The sequence below is a fragment of the Aquila chrysaetos genome (genome assembly GCF_900496995.4).
Source record: "Aquila chrysaetos chrysaetos chromosome W unlocalized genomic scaffold, bAquChr1.4 W_unloc_5, whole genome shotgun sequence".
Lineage (NCBI taxonomy): Eukaryota > Metazoa > Chordata > Aves > Accipitriformes > Accipitridae > Aquila > Aquila chrysaetos.
This window is the reverse complement of record NW_024470325.1, coordinates 803,603-811,365: the sequence shown is the minus strand read 5'-3', so window position 1 is coordinate 811,365 and position 7,763 is coordinate 803,603. Positions and strand designations below refer to the sequence as shown.

Below are 7,763 nucleotides of genomic sequence, written 5' to 3'. Positions count from 1 at the left end.
GAAGAGTATTAGCAGATCTAGTCACCACCATCCGCGAACTCAGCCCAGCAATCGGTAGGTGCCAGCTTTACATGGGCGTCCCCACAGAGGCAACGATGGCCTTGCTGTACACCAGCCCGATGCTCTTCGGAAAATCCCGGTATTTGTACATTTGCAGAGGAACGGATTTCAGCACACGTGGCCAGCGGGTGCTAAAATTCGCCTCAGTTGAAACATAGGGAGCCTATGGCACATGCGGTCGCTGGCCAGACGTGCTGCACGAGTCATAGCCATCCTGTCTATTGGTTCACGGGCTTAGTGATGTGGTTGTAGTGCACAGAGAATCTTGACCTGTTATGTTGGCTAAGGTGACCTACAAGATCTATGAACACAATTAATTAAACACAGTAAAAGCAACATTATACCTAATAAAATACACAAGAATAAAAGAAACCCCGATTTTTAACAAAGATACAAACCAACTCCTAAGTCCCCATCCCGCAGCTAAATGCTCCAAGCCAAAATGACATTTTTCTAAATTGCTATAAAGGTCTTGCAGCGCCTTCTTGCTTCTGCAGTTCTGTTATCTTGTTATTAATTGCTCCAGCGTCAGAAATTCGTAGCAGATACCCAAGACATCACAAGCCAGGAAAGCATAACAGCAATCTGTAAAGAAAAAACACTCAAAACACTATGAGGCTAGGACAGGACGAACCATGCGACTAGGGACCCATTTCAGTAGCCCTTCAGGTATCTGTACACAGGCGTACCCCCGCCTGAGGCAACGCAGCTCAAACGGTCCGTCCCATTGGCGTGTCTGGGGATCACGCACACGGACCAACGGGTAGGGGCCTTTCTCTTCCGTACTCGTAAAATGTCGTTGCGCCGTCATCTGGTCCAGGTCCCCCTGAATTGTCTGATTTAATGAAGTTAACGCAGTTAACAGGAGACGCTGTGCACGGAGAACAGGTGAATTATCCCGTAAGCAGGAGGGCTCCGCCTGGTCCCCCTTCCTAAGCCGATCTAGCAGGGTATTTAAGGTTTGATGTGCTCGTTCTAGAATGGCCTGGCCGGTGCTGTTATAAGGAATGCCATGTACAAGGGCTATACCCCAGGTTGCACAAAATCGTTTCACCTTTTCCGCAGTATAAGCTGTACCATTATCCGTCTTGATCTGTCGTGGAATCTCCAGTTGGGCTATGCAAGCACGCCAGTGTTGTACAACCACCAAGCTATTCTGCTTCCTGTGCGCTGTAGCGAGAATATATTTACTATAGGTGTCTACGGTAACATGCAAATACTGTAGTGGCTTAAAGGGAGCGTACTGCGGTCCACTCATGTTGACTGCGGGCTACTTATGCTAACTCTAAATAATCAGGCTCAAAGAAATGTTCCCCCATTTTCCATGAAATCTCCCACAATTTCCCCTTTTTTTTTTTTTTTTTTTTCTGTGCAAGATTCCCTTTATTTCACAAAAGAATCCAACTTATATATGTTTCAACAAAGATCCAGAAAGTACTAACGACTCACAGCCAATACTGCTAGCACATGAGGGCATATCTGACCCAGCTGGGATGTTTGCCAGTCCTCAGAACAGTTAAAGATAAAAAACATTCCATAGACATACTCGTGACTGTCTTCAGCCACATCTTCCCAGGCCTACACAAGGCCATCCTCCAACCTGACCTTGTAAAACTAGTTCTTCAAGGCTTGGCAAACATGCAGCACAACAAATTCTAACGGTCACTCTTGAAAACAAATGCCAGGTGTTCCGAGCTGCTCCCACATCGCCCCCTTTTTTGTTTAGGAACATCAGATTCACGAGGAAGGCAGCGAGGACTCTAGCTTCGAACTGACGCAATCCTCGTACTGCTCCTCAGGTGATTCTGATTGCTGCAAACACACAATGATAATAATTCTCCAATAGCAATATAAATTCAGATACACAAATTTAAACCTTCAAATCATGTTTTTGGATTTAAGCATTTCAACAGTATTAGACAATTCTTTGAAAAACACCTTATTCTGCTAATTTCGTATATTTCCCATTTGATCTTGTAAAATCTGTGCAAGGTCTTAGGTCTCTCCTGCAATATTAGTAGCAAATGCACCTTGCAAATGTGCCTTCACCTAATTCCAATCACATACACTTTCATTCCCTTGTAAAGGAGTTACACAGAGCCCTTGTTTTTGAAATTCCCAATTGCAATGTAATTTCATTCTATTTTATAATGCATTTTGTCTATGTGATGGGTTGATCCTGGCTGAACACCAGTTACCTACCATAGCTATCCTATCACTCTCTCCTCCACAGCTGGACAGGGGAACGGGAAATGAGGTTTTGCGGTTAGTTCATCACACATTATCTCTGTCACTTCATCCTCCTCAGTGGCAGCACTCATCACACTCTTCCCCTGTTCCAGCGTGGGATCTCTCCCACGGGAGACAGTCCTCTACGAAGATCTTCAGCATGGGTCCCCTCCACGGCGTGCAGTCCTTCAGGAGCACACTGCTCCACCGTGGACCTCCATAGACCGCAGGGGAACGACCCGTCTCACCATGGTCTTCACCACGGGCTGCAGGGGAATCTCTGCTCCGGCGCCTGGAGCATCTCCTCCCCCTCCTTCTGCACTGACCTTGGTGTCTGCAGGGTTATTTGTCTTACATGTTCTCACTCTTCAGCTGCCATGTCTGTGTGTTCTGCAACCGCATCTCTCTTCCCCCTCTCCAGCTGTTTGTTTTCATTAATTTTTTTTTCTTTCTGTCTCTTCCTCTCTCTTTTTTTTTTTTTTAATTATTTTTATGCAAGCCAAGTTACATGAAATGCTTTTGCAATCATACGTTCAACTATTTTAAGATACGTGGTACAATCATTACAACTGCTAATATTACAATTAAAATAACTAAGCCATGCATAAGCAAATCTTTTCAACCATCCCGTAATTCCCAAACTTGTTAGCCATCCAGTTAAACCTGTGTCAGTTATCGTGAGCCTTTTACTGTGAATCGTATTAATATCAGGTGTTAGTAATGTAAGTTGTCCGAGGCTACATGGCCTCCTGTTAAGTTTCGATGGAATTCCTCTCCCACGCTCTATTCCCACAAATTAAAAACATCCGCGTAGGTAAAGCAGCTGGAATAGAAAAAAGAGTGTGATATTCTGGAATAGATATAGTTACACCAAGCTGTAGCATTTCTATATACAGACAAAATAGCATTTATATTCTGACCCTTTCCAGTGGTGTTATGGGTGTAATTAAACATCACACAGGGATTCATGATGACTGATCCTAAGAACTCTAACTCTTGAGGTTCTTGCATTTCTTGAGGCAGGTGTGCATACAACAGGAAAAGTAAACATGGTATCTCCTTGCTGTAGAGCTTTTCCTCGACAGCATTGCATCAAACTATGTGTATTTTTTTCCAAATCATTAAGTGAATCGTCATGGATTAGACAGAGGCACAGAGTTAGAGGGATTAGCAGGAGAAGGAGATACAGGTAGTGTAGTAAAGTTAGGTTCTGTTTTAAGTTCTGCAGACCCTGGAGAGGGAGTACCAGGCGATTGGGGTGGGGGGGGTGGGGGACGGCGGCGGCACGGCAGCGGTCCCGGCCGCGCAGAGGCCGTGGGAGGCAGCGGCGGGATGGCCGCGGCAGGCAGCGGTGGAGGTAATGAGGGACATAAATCCGGCTCTTTTTCAGAGTCCACCCTGCCTGATACAAAAGAATTATTATCAGAATCAGAATCCTGCTCATTAGCGGCCTGCTTACAGACTGCCTCCTCAAAAGCAGTATCAGGCTGTACCCGCCTGCAAAACTTGTTGCAAGGCCGCCGCTATCGGACGCGCTTCCCATTGTTGCTCTCTCTCCAGTACATGGCGTATCATGTTACCTAGGGACGAACCCGCTGGCAAATGAGAGACAAGCGCTGCGCTCTGTGGGTTAGCTTGAGCCCTAGCACATTCAAGCACAATCGCCTCTTTAGCCGCCTCTGGGAGGTTTGCCGCCTACACAGCAAGCTGAAGCCGATCTAAAAAGGCAGTAAACCTCTCGGCAATCCCCTGCCGAACTTTCACGCAAGGGGGGTCCGCTCTATCCATGGCCGCGACACGCCCAAGTGCGGCCAAGGCAGTTGTTGCAACTGCCGTAAAGTCACGCCCGCGTATGCCCTGTGCCTGTGCCTGAAGCGTTGCAAACCGTCCCTCCCCCATGAGCTGCTGAACCACCCGCCGCAACTCCTCTCATGGATACTGGGGTGGGGGGCGCATCAGGTCCCGCTGGTGCCGCCTCTGCAGGAAAAACCTCCGTCTCCGCCGCACCCTCTGTGCCCATGTCCGCAATCAAAGACGGACCACTCTGCGAGCCCCGCTCCACGGCCGCCCGCTCCGTCTGAGTCCGACCCGCTGTCCCCGAGGGCGCTGTCCCCGCTGTCCCCGAGGGCGCTGTCCCCGCTGTCCCCGAGGGCGCTGTCCCCGCTGCTCCCGAGGCGGCGCTGCACCCCGCAGATGCAGCAGCTCGCGCCGCCAGCCAGCACGCCTCAGCCTCCCGTCCCGCCGCGACCACCTGCTCCACCTTCCCCCAGCTCTGCGATCGTTCAGCAGCTCCGCGCTCGGATCGGAGCAAGGACTCCCGAATCTCTCCCCAATTTGGGGGGCTCAAAACTTATCTAGGAAACTCAATGTCCCCCCGGCGCAGCATCCATTGGATGCATTCGCCCGTGGGGCCCCTCCTAATCGAACCGCGGGCACCCACCTCATAAGCTAACACCTTTAATACCTTAATCGCTGCGCAAGCTCCATCGTCGCCTGTGCGGCCGATCACGTCGGGGTCACCACTATGTAGCAGTGCTACATATCAAGGTGCCGCGATTAGATCACTGGTCGGCCCGGATCAGGGAAGAGACAGATAACACACATGGTGTGAGTGCCAACTCCGTCCTTTATTGCACAGTTAATTCCTTTTATACTAACAACGGTAGGTGGGATTACTGATATGTCATAGGGAGGCGACGACTAGCTTTCTACCTTTCCGTGACATTGCGAGATCTTCCGAACGGTGTACCCTACATTTTGGATTGCCGGTGATAAATACGCTGTCTGCAAAGTATGTGCAAATGTTGAATACAGTGCGCAAAATCAAAAAAGAAAGCGACTCTCTATATAGAGAGATTTTTAAGTTTCCTGGGGAAGCACTCAGTACAGCCAAGTGTTCGAATCTCACCCAGTAGGTGTCTCTATGGGGAGGAAGAGAGGCTCAGCCCGTTGACTGGTCCCAGAAGCCAGCGATGTCCTCCTGACTCGTCTATGATGGTATCTTCCCTAATAGTCTTCCTCTTTGGGGGTCTTTTTGTACTATTTTTTCTTTTAGGTGGAGCTTGAGTGAGTCTAGGCATACATACCTTTACTTTGATTGGCATAAAGTTCTCTTGCTTTGCTTTTAAAGGTATATGCTAGAAAAAATTCAGAGCGCATGCTCCATTGGGGAGTGGTTGCACCCTGGAGGTGGGTAACTTTGGGGATGGAGGTGTGTTTTGGTAGTATAATGATAGTATACAAGCAAAGTTCACCCAGAGGACATGATTTAGCGTGTCACTACTCCAGAACAGGGCACTTATGATACAAATCAGAGGTAAGGCCACAGGGTTGACAGAACCCCCATTGTTTCACCTCCTTGCTTCAGTCGATTCAATGCAGGGACCTTCCCTTCTTGTTCCAGTAGTTCCAGTTCCCTATCCCTGCGGTGATATCACAGAGCCTGGCCGTGGTGTCTCCACTCTGCTCCACCCTCCGTGTTGTTTCTCTTAGAGTCAGCATCCCAAGCTCCCCTGGTGTTGCTAACATCTAAGCTTGCAGGTTATGTTGCTGAGGGAATTATTATGGAACAGATCTCTTGCATATCCACTGCATTCCACCCTGGAGGTTTACCTTCCCTTAAGGGCGGGGACAAATCAGTAAGTCACCTCCAGCAATCACTCCACAGTCACACACAGAAATGTCAGGGCTCTGTGAGGTGTCCACATCTGAGCTGTTCTCATGCACTCCTCATACACACAGGGTGTTCAGAGACACGGGTCCTACCCTTGCACACACATGGGTGGTGCATTGTGGCAGTCATAGCATCTCTCTGGCCTCCTCTTGACACTCCCAGAGGCTGGCAGGTGCCTCAGCCCTGCGGTGGATTGCCCTGCTCTGCACTCATCGGAGGTGCCCCAAGGCATGAGGAATGGACACGGGGACCTCAGGTCAAGGAAGCACATCCCAGCGCTGCATTCTGTTGGTTTCCCAGGGGACGTTACTCTCAAAGTGAAGTAACTTCAGGACACTGACATTCATGGGATCCCCAGGAATAGCTGATGGCATTTGTGCTCACTCAGGTTCGTCTCCCCACACGCATGCAATTTGCGTGCTTACAACTCATCTCTACAATGTAAGCATGGACAACATTATCAGAAGTGAAAAAAACAAAATAAAAAAAATAAATCAAAACAACATCAACAACTACAAAACATATAAAAGACAGGTTGGGCCTGTAATGAGTTACGTTATGAGTGATATGCAGAAGAAGATGGGCAGTATATTGCTACTAAAAAAACTTCTGGTCCTAAGTTTCTGAACTGCATCCTTGAGCTCCTGGTTCCTCACGCTGTAGATGAGGGGGTTCAGTGCTGGAGGCACCACTGAGTACAGAACTGCCACCACCAGGTCCTGGTGTGGGGACGAGATGGAGTGGGGCTTCAGGTAGGTAAACATGCCCATACTGACATACATGGAGACCACGGCCAGGTGAGGGAGGCACATGGAAAAGGCTTTGTGCCGTCCCTGCTCAGAGGGGATCCTCAGCACGACCCTGAAGATCTGCACGTAAGACAGCAGAATAAAACCAAAACACCCAAATGCCACACAGACACTAACCACAATAAGCCCAGCCTCCCTGAGGTAGGCATCTGAGCAGGAGAGCTTGAGGATCTGGGGAACTTCACAGAAGAACTGGTCCACAGCATTGCCCTTGCAGAATGGTAGTGAAAATGTGTTGGCAGTGTGCAGCACAGCAGTGAGAAACCCACAGCCCCAGGCAGCTGCTGCCATGTGGACACAAGCTCTGCTGCCCAGGAGGGTCCCGTAGTGCAGGGGTTTGCAGATGGCAACGTAGCGGTCATAGGCCATGACTGGTGAGAAGATAAAACTCTGCTGACATCAGAATAAAAAAGAAAAAAACCTGAGAAGCACACCCTTGGTAGGAGATGGCCCTGGTGTCCCAGAGCGAGTTGGCCATGGATTTGGGGACAGTGGTGGAGATGTAACCGAGGTCGAGGAGGGCGAGGTTGAGGAGGAAGAAGTACATGGGGGTGTGGAGGCGGTGGTCACAGGCTACGGCAGGTGACGATGAGGCCATTGGCCAGGAGGGCAGCCAGGTAGATGCCCAGGAAGAGCCAGAAGTGCAAGAGCTGCAGGTCCCGTGTGTCTGCAAATGCCAAGAGGAAGAACTCACTCATGGAGCTGCCATTGGACATTTGCTGGTTCTTGAAATGGGGGCATTGCCCTAAGAAGGAAAAGACGGGAAAATTACAGCAGAATTCTCTGAGCAAAGCCACGCCATTCTTCTTAGAAATCCACCCCCACACGAATTCCAGTGCATTTCCTCTCTTTGCTTTGTGCTGGCTGAGTGTGCTTTGAAGAGCAGGACTTCTGCCCATACGCTGCCAAGGAGTCAGCTGTGCCCTGCTGGTTTGTGACAGCAACCAATGTCAGTTGTAATCCACATTTAATGGAAAAGTTCAATACCTGCA

The 7,763-nt window shown here is 49.3% G+C and overlaps 1 pseudogene; it reads right to left on the bottom strand.

The window, feature by feature from the left end:
* Nucleotides 1-6,513: 6,513 nt before the first annotated feature.
* On the bottom strand, nucleotides 6,514-7,487 carry LOC115337595 (annotated as a pseudogene).
* Between the last annotated feature and the right edge of the window lie 276 nt (nucleotides 7,488-7,763).